General features: G+C 37.4%; 1 protein-coding gene and 1 non-coding gene across 2 annotated transcripts in view; one reads left to right on the plus strand and one right to left on the minus strand.

The window, feature by feature from the left end:
* Positions 1–16,060, plus strand: part of CDKAL1 (CDK5 regulatory subunit associated protein 1 like 1) — a 654,035-nt gene that overhangs the window by 137,418 nt on the left and 500,557 nt on the right. The gene's annotated exons all lie outside the window — the stretch shown is intronic.
* Positions 2,397–2,503, minus strand: LOC111724802. Its single transcript, XR_002773025.1, has one exon. It is a non-coding gene; the product is annotated as a U6 spliceosomal RNA (small nuclear RNA).

Below are 16,060 nucleotides of genomic sequence, written 5' to 3' on the forward strand. Positions count from 1 at the left end.
GTCTCAAAAAAAAAAAAAAAAAAAAAAGACCTGCTCTGGGATCACCTGGGAACAGGAACCAAACTGTGACTTTGTATAACCCCTTTGAGAGCTTCTTCTGGTCCTAGACCTAGATTCAGATCTGAACCTGGTCTTTGATCTGGAATGCCTGGAATCTTCTTGAAGTGAGACTTTGCAGGGGCATGCCTTCAGATTTCTCTTCTTTGTGAGCACTTCCACTTTTGGAAGCAGAATGGGATTCTTAGCATGGTGCTTTCTGATCCCAGATTACATGTTAATTTCATTTATTTTTTTTTTTTCATTCTTTCATTTCAAATTCTGACATCTTTCATCTTCTTCACTTTACACAGATTACTCAGTATTCTACAAGTGGGGCTTCTGGTCTGATAATTAGCATGCATTCTTTTTTAAATTTTTTCAAATTTCAGCTTCACGCATTCCTTAAACTTCTCAAATGATGGCTTCTGCATTTTCCTTATTCAGCATTAATCCACAGATGAACTCTTTTTGCTGCTGTCACATGACACTTGGCTGGTGTTGCCACTCAGTGTGCTTCAATGAAATCTGCCAGCCGCTTGTGCCTTCCTTAAAGAAGCTTCACCACCACCTCACAGCAGTTTGCTATTATTTTCTGAGGATTTTGCGTCTATTTTCATGAGAAATATTGGTCTGTAACCTTCTTGTGTCTTTGTCTGGTTATGGTATTAGGATAATGTAGGGCTCAGAATAAGTTAGGAAGTTCTGATTCTAATTTCTGAATGAGATTATAGAGTAAGTAAGCATTTTATTTTATTTTCTCTCTACATATCAGTTACACTTTTTTCCCCTACTTTTTTTAGTGGCTACTAAAGACAGCTCAGTGTTTGCAGTATACCTTTGCAACTAATCCAAGTCCACTTTCAAATAACACCATGCTGCTTTATGGGCAGTGTGGGACTCCTTCCCTCCTGTCCCTTCTTTCATTGCTATTGTGTATTTCACTTATACATAGCATAAGTACTCACAAACACAGGTAATTCTTTTGTTATTTTGAACAAACTGTTACATCAGTTAAGGGTAAGAAAGTTAAAAATTTTTATTTTATCATTTCTTTCTTTCTTTCTTTCTTTTTTTTTTCTTTTTGAGACAGAGTCTCACTATGTTGCCCTTGGTAGAGTGTTGTAGCCTCACAGCTCATAGCAATCTGAAACTCTTGGGCTTAAGCGATTCTCTTGCCTCAGCCTCCCTAGTAGCTGGAACAATAGGCACCCAGCACAGCACCTGGCTATTTTTTGTTGCAATTGTCATTGCTGTTATAGCTGGCCTGGGCTGGACTCGAACCCACCAACCTTGGTGAATGTGGCTGGCGCCGTAACAACTGTGCTATGGGTGCTGAGCCCGTTTATTTCTCACTGATACTTTTCCTTTTTTTATGCAGGTCTAAGTATCATCTTCCTTCTCTGTGAAGAACTCCCTCAATTTTTGTTTGTCTAACAAAGTCTTTTTTTGTCCTTTGCTTTTGAATAATAATTTTGCTAGTTACAAAATTCTGTGGGTTTTTTTTCTCTTAATACTTTAAATATTTCACTTTACTTTTATTCTTGCTTGGGTGGTTTTTGTGGACAAATCAAGTGTAGTTCTTATCTTTGCTCCTCTATAGATAATGCGTATTTATCCTCTGGCTTCTTTTAGGACATTTTCTTTGATTTTCTGTAGTTTTAGCATGTATGCCTTTGTGAATTTTCAGAGAGGCTTTATCCTGCTTGGTTTTCATGGGGCTTCATGGTTCTTTCTTGGTAACATTAAGTTGGGGAAATTCCTAGTGACTACTGTTTCATATATTTCTGCTGTTCCTTTATTTTCTACTTTTTCTTCTATTATTCCTATTATATGCGTGTCACACCTCTTGTAGTTGTTTCATCATTCTTGGATGTTCTGTTCTGATTTTTCGTTTAGTGTTTTTTTCTCTTTGCTTTTTCATTTTGGACTTTTTTTTTTTTATTGTCAGGGATTTATTGAGAGTACACAGAACCAAGTTACACTGATTGCTTTTGTTAGATAAGAACCCTCTTATATTTGTGTCGTGCCCTCAAAAGGTGTACCACATCTGTAGATCCCCCCAACCCCCTCCCTCTCCTTCTCAGCTCTCCCCATCCCCCACCTCTCATCGTGTACTAGGACCTTAATTGTCCTCATATTAGAATTGAGTACACAGGATTCTTATTTCTCCATTCTTGTGATGCTTTACCAAGAATAATGTGTTCCACTTCCATCCAGGTTAATACAATGGATGTAAAGTCTCCTTCTTTTTTAGTGGCTGAATAGTATTCCATGATATACATATACCACAGCTTGTTAATCCATTCCTGGGTTGGTGGGCATTTAGGCTGTTTCCACATTTTGGTGATTGTAAATTAAAAAATATGAAACGCTTCACAAATTTGCATGTCATCCTTACTCAGGGGCCATGCTAATCTTCTCTGTATTGCTCCAATTTTAGTATATGTGCTGCCGAAGCAAGCACGACATTTCTTTTTTTTTTAATTTTAATTTTTAAAGTAAATTTATCAGGTTAATGTGGGGGTATAAGCAACCAGGTTAAAATATTTGATTTAGTTAGGTAGAGTTTATCTTGTGGTTATGTCCCACACGCAAAAGGTGTGCCAACCCCCCACCCCATGCCCATTCAGAGAGCACCGTAGCTCCCTCCTATCCCTTCTGACTCCTCCCCCCAACTGGAAATGAAATGAGTTTTTCTCCTATTTTGGCATACATTATTAGATCGTGTAATGGCTTTATATTAGTATTGAGTACATTGGATAATTGTTTTTCCAGTCTTATGTTACTTTAGTAAGAAGAGTGTGTTTCAGCTCCATCCAGGATATTACAAAAGATGGGAAGTCACCATCTCTTTTTATGTCTGGATAGTGCCATGGTGTGCATGGACCACAGTTTCTTAATCCATTCCTGAGTTGATGGGCATTTAGTTGATGAGCTTCTATAAACAATCTAGTGCACATGTCCTTATGATAAAATGATTTTTTTCCTCCTGAGTAGATGCCTAGTAATGGGATTGCAGGGTCGTATGAGAGGTCTAATTTGATTTTAGTATATGTGCTGCTGAAGCGAGCACGAGAGGTCTAATTTAAGATCTTTGAGGATTCTCCATATTTCTTTCCAAACAGGCTGTATAGGTTTGTAGTCCCAAGTTTTGGACATTTCTAGTGAGTGACCCTCGAGCTTAGAATCTTTTCTCAGCCATGTGTGGCCTACCAATAAGCTTATCAAAGGGATTTTTCATTTCTCTTACAGGGTTTTTGACCTCTGTCGTTTATTTTTGGTTATTTTTCAGAATTTCTGTCTCTCTACTTACATCACCCATCTGTTCTTGCATGTTGTCTATTTAACCATTAGCACCTTAGCATGTTACTTACTGTTGTCTAAAATTTCCCATCTGATAATGCCAACATCTCAGTCGTGTCTGAGTCTGGTTGTGATGTCTGTTTCTCTTCAGGTTGTTTCTGACTTCAGTGTGCCTTATAATTTTTTCTTGGTAACAGACATGATGTACTGGAGGAAAGGAAGTGGTGTAAACAGGGGAGAGTTCTTTCCCCCAGTGATTAGGGTGCTCTCTTTAAGCCTGTGCTGGAAGTGCTTCTCAGCTCCCCTCCCCTGAGACCAGAAGGCAAAAGTTGGCTGGAATTGGGTATTTCTTTTCAGCCAGGTCAGTTAGGCTCTGATCAAACCTAGCAGTTTAGGCTGTGGTTAGCCAGTTTCTCCTGAGGGCAGACTTTTGAAAGAACAGAGGACTCTAGTGTGTTTCCAAACGGTTTCTTTTACCCTTCTCCTCCTGTTGAGAGTATGAGGGGATTTTTCTCTGATATTCACTTCAAGAACCTGGCCATGCTCTGGGAGGTTAAAATTCACACAAGTGTGAGACCAGAGTCACTGAGTCACAGTGAAGTTTTTAACTGTTAGAGTTGACCACACCGAGCCTCCAGCAATTCAGCAATTACATTTTAGCTTTTCCTACCACAGTACGAGCTTCTGTGGAAGTTTCTGCTGGGAACTTTCTGCTTAGGCACATAGCAGTTTTCTGTATCTGCCTGTCAGTATCTCAAAATATTAGGGGAAGTGGTTTGCCTGATGACTTTAATTTGCTTACATATCTAAGAAGAGTTGTTGATTTTTCAATTTTAGTTTTCTTTTTACTTGTGGGTAGAATGGAATAGCAACTTCCAAGCTTCTCACATGAGTAAAAGAAACCTGAGTTGTCTCCATCATTTCTAGGGGAAAAAAATTACTGGGGAAAAACTATAATATCAGTTAATTAGCGTTACATAATTCCATCAGAGGTAAATGGTGTTTTTCGTATCAATGTGTTGTTTGTTAAGAGTTTTCATTATGGCACTGATCTGCAAAAAAAATCTCATGAGTGTTTTAATTTCCTAGACCAAAATATATAGAGACATTCAATTTCAATAAATTGGCCCCCTATCCTCCTCTTCCAAAAAAAGAATTTCAGAGTAATTAAAAATTGATGATAAAGAATTCTGTTTGTATTATATAGGGCTTATAAAGCTGGTCTTTGTGGTAAAATAGCTAATTTTCAGAAATTTCATTGTTCATTAATCTGTGGACTTTTAAAATTCTTTTCCTTCCTAATTATAAAAGAAACAAAAGCTTGCAGATGGTAGAACATTTGGAAAATGCAATTTAAAAGTCACCTGTATCCCCTTTTGTAGTAGTTACCATGGTTAACATGCTGGTGTATGATTTTCCAATCTTTTCTTTTGTATTGCTTTATCTTTTACATAGATGAAATTGTTTTTACATATTTTATATCCCACTTAACACAATAAATAACATATTTTAAATAGCTGCGTAATATTTTATGGCTATACTACAATTTATGTACATTTCTTGGCTGAGTAATTAGATTTTAATTTTTTATTTGTTGCTATAAATGCATTATAGCCATCAAATGAGTGAACATCATTGGGCCTCAGTGTTTGTCTTCATTTCTGGTTATTGCATTTTTTTTAATGTAAATCAGCTTCCTGGAGTTGGAATTTTGGGTCACAGAATGACCCAAAGAACTCCAGCTGTATTTTGCCACGTTGTTCTCTAGGAAAGGTATATTAGCCTTCTTAGTGGCAGGACGTGGCAATAAAGGAGATATGACCTTCCTCACATGCTTTTCTTATAGTATGACCAATTTTGTTTTTGCTAATTTAATGGCAATTGGAATGATAGCTTATTGTTTTAATATGAATCCTTTGATCTGAGATGAAATTGAACCTTTTTACATTTATTTGGATTATTTGCCATTCATATTGTCTTTATTATAGACTTCATGTTTGGATATACTCATGAACTTCTTGTCTATTGAGAATTAGGTATGAGGGAACTTTTAAAGTCATGTCTGTTTTAACTAATAAAAAAATGATGAAGAATGAATTTAACATTCAGATCTTGAGAGAAGGCTTTGCAGATGTAATACGAACTGAGTGATATTTCTATGTGCCTCCATTGTGGGCTTGAGTACTTTCATTACTACAAAAAATTAAAAAAAAAGGAAGAGAATTAAGATTCTGATAGATGTGCTGATTATTTTGCTCATATAGAAGGATGCATATACTTTAAAAATAAGCACTGATACTATTTTCGTAGATTTTTAAGAAAGCAGGAGTTATTAGAGGTCATAGACAGTAATAACTTTGAAGTTCGTTAGGGACTGTGGGTAGGCAAAATGCTTTATGTCCTCCCCTTAGGAGATTTTGTGGTTCTCATTTATAAGCTGCCATTCATTGTCTTGTCTCTTTTCTTTGATTCATTCCATCTTTTCTTCCCAAATCTTTGGACTAGTTCCTGCAGAAAATATGAATTCACATATGCCCTCTGGGCCCAGGCATCTCTGGGCCAGCCGGTCCTGAGCAGCCCCTGCTGCTGAGAGCAGGTGTGTGTACAGATGGCATGGTGGGGCCAGCCTGCCTTCTGCTTGGTGATGCTGGAGAGGGTGATTGATAATAGAGCTTACACTGAGTAATGGTCTGAGGCAAGGCGAGCTTGAGTACCTGGCTAGGTGAAAGTTGTAGTCGGCAGACTGAATATATATACTTAATTTAGCCTGTAGCTTTATTAAACTATCTTATTATTGTTCTTAAGCAGTGAGTGACCTTGCTGCTTGCTGTTTACATCTTTTCCTCCTCTCTTGCCCTGTGTCATCCGAGGGAGGTGTTAAAACAGAGAAAGGGCTGAAAGCAGCTACCCTGAGTTTGGGAAACTTTTTAGTCATCAGTGCTTACATGATTTTGGGTGAGCTCCAAAGCGCTGTGAAAGGCTGCCCATTATGTGTCTCAGTCTGGGTTTTTTTTTTGTCTTCTCTTATACTTGTCTCCAGAGTGGAGTATAGATACCTCTAGGCCAGATGAAACAATGGCTTTGGGATTGGCTGGGAAGAACATATTAAAAACTTCATTTTTTTTTTTTTTGAGACAGTCTCACTATACTCACTCACCCTCAGTAGAGTGCAGTGACATCCTAGCTCATGGCAACCTCAAACTCTTGGGCTTAAGCAATTCTCTTGCCTTAGCTTCCCAAGTAGCTGGGACTACGGGCACCTGCCACAGCGCTCGGCTATAAAAACTTCATTTTTAGATCATTCTTTTTATTTTCCATTTTATAGTTTTTATCTATGTGATTTATACAGTAATATAAGTATGTGATTATAAATAAATATATGTAAATTGGGGGTATGTGCAAAAGTTTTAAATTTTTCAGCTTTTAAGTTTCAGTGTTTAAAATGTTGTAGAACTTTGTTTTCTGGGGTTTTTGTATAGATATGGCAGCCTTCTCTCATCTTAGAATACTAGTGCATTTGACCATATATGTAAGATTACTATCTATTTATCAGACCCTGCCTCCACACCCACCCTGGGAAGTCACACTTAATAGAATATATATCAAGGGCATGAAGTCAAGGCTAATTCTCACTATTTCTTTGCAGGATTTTAAACTGAAATTAGAAAGGTTGAAATGATTAAAAATTTTAGAGATGACTAGTATATTCTCAGTTTGTCACTCCACGTTTACCTGCAGTTTTATAACTATTTTAGGCAGCTTTCTATTTGGAGCCGTGAATATCAGGAGATTTTGTGAATTCTGTTTATTACTGATCAGTAAGTGTAAAGGTAATAACTTATCTCCCATTCTTCATCTTCACTCCTTTCATACACTGTGCCTGGAACGTCTGGGCCCATTCTGGGCTTTTGTTGGTATTCCACAGCATTTTCTTCTGGGTCACAAAGGGATTAATTATTTTCTAGAACTCTGAAAGTTCATTATTTTTGAGGTTCAAAAATCATGAAACCTAAAGTGAAAACTATCTTAGAAAACCTGCTGGTGGGGATTATCAGCTATGAAAATGTATAGTAATCATCATTTTGTACTTTTTCCTGGGATAATAATTTTTTGAGGCTTAATTTTTAGTTTTTCTTTAGCAGCACAGAACTTAAGAAAGAAAAGCCTAGTTTTAGGGATAAATTTGGAAAACTGGTGCCTTGAAGGGTCACAGTACAGAGAAGATGAAAACTACCACAGTGTTAAGAAGTTAAAGGAGGCAGAATTCACACTGGAGCAAGGGACAGGCTCCTAGCTGCCGTCCGATGGAGCAGTCCTTCAAAGTCTAAGGCAGCCTCTGTCTTTTCTTCTTCTGTCCTAATTTCCTTTTCAAGTGTTTTACACGTGCAGATATTTATTGCCTTTTCAGGCCAGTCAGAAATATTACCTATAAGTCAAACTACTAGCCATTTCTGATGATTTATCCAGTTGAAATAAGATAGTTCTTTTTATTCAATTTCAGGTCACTGCAATCCCTCTGACACGAAACTTTTAGAATTATCAGTTATTTGAACTTCTTGTGTACACTTTATCAAGAGGAAGAAAAAAATAGCCACTTCCCCCTTGCTTCAAAATGGGACAAATGGCAGAATTATCTTTCCAGATAGATGTGTTTCTCTGAGGAACAAATCTTCCACATTTCATTCGTTTTACTTAACATACTTCATATTAATGTGTGCTGAGCAGTACACACACCAGTAGCCTTCTTTTCCTGGCTATGGCTTCCTGAAGGTCAAGACCACAGAAATATTTTTGCCTTCCCTTGTTATGTCTTATCTATTTAATGTGGATATGAATGAAGTCTTATACAAAGCTTTTGTAAGACTTAGTTGTACTTGACTTTGGGATTATGTAATTCAGAAAAGTTCTTAGTTTAATCAACAGATACCTTGTTCATTGATAGGTGTCATGCTTTGCATAGGCTTTATTGAGAACCAGCTAGCTACTTCAGTAGAATCACTGTTTCTTATTCTGGATCTAGGGAGACCCCTTCAGTTCCACCAAAGGAGAAGGATGGGCATTGCTACCTATGCGTCAGGGTGTCATTCTTTGAGTTGTATAGACAAGGTTCTACTCCTGCTGCTTTGGCATATTCTTTGTATCTGTGTTAACCCTGTCACTCTGCATTAGATCAACAGACACCATAGCTACATTAATGCCAGGGCTAAAGAAGTCCCCCCCAATTTCACCAAATAGCCCAGAAAAGTAATGAGAAAAGTCATGACCCCACATATATTATAAACAGCGGAATGAAGGCCTTTGTTACTGCCTTTCATTTCAGTGAAAAAGCAGTGTTTTTTTTTTTTTTTTTTTTTTTTATTAAATCATAGCTGTGTACATTAATGCAGTCATGGGGTACCTTGTGCTGGTTTTATATACAATTTGAAATATTTTCACCAAACTGGTTAATATAACCTTCATGGCATTTTCTTAGCTATTGTGTTAAGACATTTGTATTCTGCATTTAGAAAGATTCACATGTACCCTTATAAGATGGAACATAGGTGTGGTCCCACCAATCACCCTCCCACTACCCATCCTCCCCCCTCCCCTCCCCGTATTCTTGAGCTATAATTGGGCTATCGCTTTCATATGAAAGCTATAAATTAGTTTCATAGTAGGGCTGAATACATTGGATACTTTTTCTTCCATTCTGGAGATACTTCACTAAGATATCTAGCACCCCTTCATGATCAGAACACTTAAGAAAATTGGTATAGAAGGGACATTTCTTAAACTGATAGAGGCCATCTACAGCAGACCTACAGCGAATATCGTATTGAATGGAGTTAAATTGAAATCATTTCCACCCAGATCAGGAACCAGGCAAGGTTGCCCATTGTCTCCACTGCTCCTTAACATTGTAATGGAAGTTTTAGCCATCGCAATTAGGGAATAAAAGGCGATCAGTGGTATCCATATAGGGTCAGAAGAGATCAAACTTTCACTCTTCACAGATGATACGATTGTATGTCTGGAAAACACCAGGGATTTTTTTTTTTAAATTTCTGATTATTATTGGGGTACATACGTTTAGGTTGCATAGTTTGCTTTTATAAGGTTAAAGTCAGAGTTACAGGTATGTCCTTCACCCACAAAGTGCAATGTACCTGTACAGTGTAGCCTCTGGGTGGGAATTTACTCATTCCCCCCACCTCCCTGAATTTCTTTGAGTTTTGCATATGTGGTTTTGATCAACTAGTTTTTACATCTTTGGTTAAGCAGGGCTGTTGGTTTTCTACCCAGTAATTGTGAAAGCTGTATGATAGATATGGTGTACATTTTTTTAGGACTGTGTCTTTCTGGGAAAAATCAAGTCTGTAGCCTTCTGAACTGGCTTTTCTCAAACAAAATTTGGCACTGAGTATCCAAAATTATTTCCTAAAAACTATCTAGGCTAGTCAGCCCACCAGCCACTGACTTTTGTGTGGCTCTCTCACATATATTTCTTCTTTTCTGTTCCACCCAGGTGAAGGGCTTGTCATTAAAATTATCCTTTAGGACTGCTCAGGTTAGAGGTCCATCCAGATGTTTGTAAATACACATTGCTTTTGTTTTCTTTTTTAGAGCTGAGCCCAGATGTCAGGTTATAATGGGAAGAAGCGATATTTATACACTAGTAGAGAGCTTCTATTTGTTTATATATGCAAATTAAGTTGTAACACTGAATTTCTTGTTATCCGTTCCTTGCACTTCCATCATTCTTTTGGTTTTTTTCCCTCTTTGGCCAGGTACAAATCCTCTGGATTACCGACTCTTCTATAGAGTGCCGCGGGCAACCATTCTGGTTTTCATTGGTGTTTTTTTTTTTTAAATTTTAGTAAAATATACATAACATAAAATTTACCATTTTAACTGTTTTTAGCGTTTAAACTTTTGAGTGTGCAGCATAGTGGCATTAAGTATACTCACATTGCTGTGAGAATTGCAACCATCACAATTATTCATCTCAGAACTTTTTTATCATTCCAACTGAAGCCCATTAAGGAATAGCTTCCCATTCTTCCTTTCCCTAAGTCCCTGATAACCAGGATTCTACTTTCCGTCTCTCTAGATTTTACTGTTCCAGATGCCTCATATAAAGGGATTCATTGATATTTTAAAAAGAGATTTGTGGACAGGCACGGTAGCTCACACCTGTAATCTTAGCACTTCGGGATGCTGAGGTGAGACAGGAGGATCACTTGAAGCCAGGAGTTCAAAACTAGCCTGAGCAAGAGTGAGACCCTGCCTCTACAAAAAATCGAAAAATTAGCCATGCATGGTGGCAAATGCTTGTAGTCATAACTACTTGGGAGGCTGAGGGAGGAGGATTGCTCAAGCCCAGCAATTTGCGGTTGCAGTGAGCTAGTATGTCACCTCTGTCCTCTAGCTCAGGCAACAGAACAAGGCCCTGTCTCAAAAAATAAATAAATAAAAAATAAAAAAGAGATTTGTAAAAGCTACTGCCACATTTCTTGAGTGCATGTCTTACTCACAGGTTAAGTTTGCCTTTCTTCTCTTAGCAATGGCCCAAGGCATTCTAGGCCAGCCTGGAACAGGAGAGCACAACATGGGGGGACCCTGCAGTTAATGGCCTTCCTCCTTTTAATAAAGACTGACCTTGAGAACTGATCTAAAAATTAAATAGATTTCTTCCCCATATTTTTATATCCTCTGGGGCAGATACAAAATAGGGGGATCTTTGTGTTAATCAAGATCTTTAAGGTCCAAGTTTCCAGAGATTTTATAGCTACAATGTGATTTTTTTTTAGAGGAATCAAATAGCTAAAGGCATCTGAAAACATTTGGTGAAGGAAATAAAATCCCTCTTTTAGACAACAACAATTAGAAGTTAGCCTAATGACTAGTAAAGACACTTCCCCCGGTTGTCTGTCAAGCAAAAATACATACTTTTTGTTTTGACCTCATTTCTGTCCACCATTTCATGCTTAGATTAGAGAAAAAAAAATATTGTTTGTGTTTTTAATTGTTCAAAAGCTATTTTAACAAAATTGTTTACAATTTTAGTAGATAGTTTTAAGATTAATTTTAATACCAAGATGTATCAAACTGAAAAATATTATAGAATAAGAATCACAACCTATATAGTATTTGAATCAATGCTGAGTAACCCTTTCATCAACTGTTTTACAATTAGTCTACAACCATGTCTGCTACACATTTCTTTTCACCTTTCTCCAGTTAGAACTTGACATAATGGTCTGTGTTGAAGAATATTTTGTATGATATGGGTATGTGCCAGTCGTTTTTCATCTTGTTCACTTGTAACGAATTTCAGCATTTCCCATGTTTGCTCATGAGGATTTAAAAAAAATATTCCACGTTGCTTTATCAAATACTTGATAAATGACACGATAATCTGACTGTTAGCAGCATTGCGCTCATCACATAGAATGTTATTTCCTTACACTAGTTCATTCAAGATGAAAAAAATCATTAGAGAGACACAAAGGGAGGAAAACTGGCTCTTCTTTCCTAGGGTTGGATGAACTGGGAACTAGAAAACGTAGTGCAAAAACTGGTGTGAAAGTCCTGTAGGACATGATGGAAATAAGCTGATTTTGTGTATAAACAAACTTCATTGAGATGTGTAAACCATTCTCATCTCTAGGTAAAATCTTTTGAAATCCAAAAAAGTATTGTGCATCATTGTTTGAAAGGAATGGCTTCTTTAGTTTTGTTTTTGGCCTGGGATAAGATGTCTGAAATGTTAAGTGAATTGTATTTCCTTCTAGGTTAAGATTTTATCAGTTTTTGAAAGATATGTGATGATTTAGATCAGAAGAGAAGGCCACTGTGGGGGGGAAATACAAATTGTGTAATTTAAGGTACAACTGATTTTAATTTTAGAGAAAAGCATGGATGGTTGACTTGATTTTTCAGGACCATGGTCCTTGAGGATTTTTGAGTTACTGACCATTTTAATATTCTGATATAAGCTATAATTATACTGCCCCCTCTTCAAAAGAAGTACATTCATAAGCATGTGGAAAGTTTTCACCTAATGTTAGTTGAATTTCCGAAAGACCATACATGGATGTGAAGTTAGAAACTCTATAAGGGCTGTCATGAGTTGATGTACGTTAGTTTTGCCATTTAAAAGATTTAGTTTTTGGCCAAGAAGTTTCAAGTGAGTGAGCTACTTTACTACAAGACTCAGTTCCCTTTCTGCAGTAGAAAGAGACCTGTTAATCACCGCCTCCTGAGATGGGATTCTGACTAAGAGGTGAGAAGGCACGAGGTTTTGCCTTCCTGATTAAAGCAGCTGGATGCTCTTAGACTTGAAGTTTGAATGACACAAACCCATCTCACTCTTTTTGGACAGTCTTTTAAAGTCACTTACAGACATTGTAAAGGAGATACCAATTTGCATGCTTTATATCAATGAGGCACCTTGCTTCACTTGATTCTGTCTCCTGATGAGGTTCCTGGTGCACTGGATTGTGTGCTTGGCTACAAGACAGTGACTCTTCAGTGAACTTTGGTTGAATCATTCTAAACCCCACTAAACCAAATTTTAGACAACCTTTTTGTTTTGGAATAATTTTAGGTTTATTGGAAGTCACAAAGATAATGTTGTACCCCTCACACAGTGTCCCTGCTGTGAGCATGAATATTACCACGTGGCATTTCTCACAGTCACTGGCACATTCCTGTTAACACCACCCTTTATTCCTATTTTACCAGTTCCCCCTGGTGTCTTGTTTCTCTTCCAGATCTTAGTCTGTGACAGCTTCTCAGACTATCTTTATTTTTGATCCTCGAACAGTCTGGGGCTGGTCAGTTGTTTTGTAGAATGTCTCTCTGGTTGGGTTTGTCTGGTGTTTTTTTCATATTTAGAGTAGTGTTAACGAGGTTTTGAGGGGCGACACAGAGATGAAGTGCCATTCTCATCATAGCCCAGGTACATGCATGCCAAACAATTTGATTTTTGGTATTTCAGTCTCATAATGGAGAGGCGTTAAGAGCAAGAAGGTAAAATTTACACCAGTTTCGCCACAGTGAAAACTGTGGTAAAGATAAAATGAGAGAACTGAATCTAAAAGAAAAATTTATATTTATCTGGGGGAATTCAGCCCTGGGTATTTTGGGCATGCCTCGCTTTGGATGTTTAAGAGTTGGTAGTATTTATTTAATGATATAAATCAGACCAAGGAAAAGGCCAGAAGTTGATAGACACACATCTATATTTGTGTATGTAAATTTGCACTGATCCTTTTTAAAGTCTCCCAAACCAGTTTTCTTTTTGGAGTGAGAAGAATCCTTCATTGTATTCTTTTCCTCTCCTGTGCTGTGCACATTTTGTCTTTCCTGTTCTTGGCTTTGCAGTCATGTTATTTGAGTTCAGTTAATGATACTGGGAAATATGTCAAACATTTGTCACCAGAGTGGTTTATCCTTTAATAAATGGTGAGGTGGTTTTGCAGACAGGTGACACACTTTAATGTATTACAGAGACTAGTCTTGTTAGTTATTGATTAGTGATGAATAAATTACTGCCACTCTCAATCATAAGAAAATTTCTTTTGGGGATAATTAATCAGATTCATGCACTTTGTAACCAGTGGAGCATTATCATCTTTGTTAGTTACAAGAATGAACTTGCCTGCCTATGCCTTGAGTAAATTCAGGGCAGAAGCAGACAGGTTTCTAGTTTTATATTTTGATCTTTACTTTTATTAAGCAGATGAGAAGTGTACTTGCTTAAAAATTACTTCAAACTGCCTTTCCTGTTGAGTAGGTTTTGAACTACCTGCTTGACAGATGGTATTGGAAGTAATTACTGAAATCATGTGTTTACCTGCTCATGAACATGTGTTCACCAGATGCACCCTATTTACCCAGAGCTGCTGATTTCTTAAAGAAACATGCACCTTCTGGATAGAGTTGCATAACTTAGGAGAATAAAAGCTCTTCAAGCCAGAGCTCTCAATTTCTCTGTGGCAGACTCAGCTGCCGTGAGAAGAGCCATTTACATTTCTTAATGAGCGGTCAGTTGAGCCCACAGAACCACTTTCAGCATTATCTTTCTTTCTTTTGACTGGCTTAGTACTTTAATTTTGCCTCTCTACTGAATTATTTAACAAATAGCTTCCCAAATTGTTGATTGAACTGGAGGAGCAGTGACTAATCTATCTTCTGAAGGTGATGGTTTTGCTTGATTGTATAGCTATATTATTTTTATAAACATATTTTCCAAACCACAGGTTAAAAATATGCCCATCTCCCTTATTTCTAAATTCTAATGGTGGAGGTCTGGCTTTTGGATTAAGCATTTGCTTTTTTCCCCAGCAACTCATAGATGTTCATATTCATGAAGATTGGGAATAGCTATGTTAATATTTTATTTACTAACCATCAAAACCTCATTTGTTTTCCACCTTATGTCTAGTTTATTTCTGTTAAACAAAGAAGAAAAAACTGAATGATAGTGACCCAGCATGTGTGCCTTCAGAGTGTTCAGTTTTGAAACTGAGTACGTTTAACTGGATGTAAACACTGAGAAACAAGGAAAGTCATTGTTTTAGGATTTTGACAGGTGCAAAACTGTAAATAATTACAGGCCTGGGCAGAAACTCGAACAGAAGTTGCACAGCAGCTGGCAGGCCTGACCTGTGACAGGTCTGACCTGAGTTAAGTAGCCTAAATTTCATGACAAGCTCAGATTTGTTTTATAGTATGAAATTCACCTTCTGCTACAGAAAGATTCTACTGATTGAGGCTTGATAGCTGCAGAAAAGGGGCATAACGTAGCTGCCCACTGAGCCACCTTTTGTATAACTTCAGGACCAGATGGAATGTGTATACATGAATTTTAAAAGTGATTTACATTTTTACTGAAATAAATCACTCAGCACCAAATGGTATATAGTGGTTATATCTGAGGATCTGGAGAATTTTTTTACTGTTTATGTGAACTATATTACTAAAACATTTTAATTTTTAGACTTAAGAGTATATCTGGCTTTTGTGAAAAGGAAAGCAATTTTAATTATTTAATATTTTGGGACCAGCTGAATTGTATTTTTCTTGGTCTCCATTGAAAGCAATACAGATTTTTCATGAGTTTGTATTACCTTTAGGTTCCATTAGGCAGTTCCAGATTTGTTGCTGGTCCGTAAAGAAGCCTGCCAGAGCTTCCACCCTCCATGCTGTGATGCGACCCTGGAGAGATGTAGTTTGGAAAAGATGAGGACCTGCTAGAGCAGGGAGAAAACGCTGATGACTAGAGGGCTAAAAATTTTGACAAATTTATACATTAAAAAAAAAAATCTGTGCTTCTGGCTCTTGAAAAAAACTGATGATTTGGCAACTCTGGGCCTGCAGTGCCCCTGTTGGCTGGAGCTGCCCCTTTGAATTCTGGTTTGATCTAGTCCTTATCCTTCCCTGTTGTGCTTTCACTTCTTTGACCTTCCTATAGACATTTGAATTCATGTCCCTGGGTAGAGGATATGTACCTCAAACATGCAGAGAAAGGACGACTTTTAGGAGTTTCGTGGAGCCTTCATCCAGTTAGAGTTGTTTTGCTGGTGGAATCTCCTTCCCTCCTACCCTCTCTAAGCTTTCCCCCTCCTTTTCTACATAATACTTGCATTTTCTCCCCTTCCTTGTTATGAAAATTATGCCCACTAGAACTTTGCGTTGTGTTCTCTTCTAGCTACCCTTAGTAACGTAT

Source organism: Otolemur garnettii, unplaced genomic scaffold (assembly GCF_000181295.1).
Source record: "Otolemur garnettii isolate 467f Iridium unplaced genomic scaffold, OtoGar3 scaffold00026, whole genome shotgun sequence".
Taxonomy (NCBI): domain Eukaryota; kingdom Metazoa; phylum Chordata; class Mammalia; order Primates; family Galagidae; genus Otolemur; species Otolemur garnettii.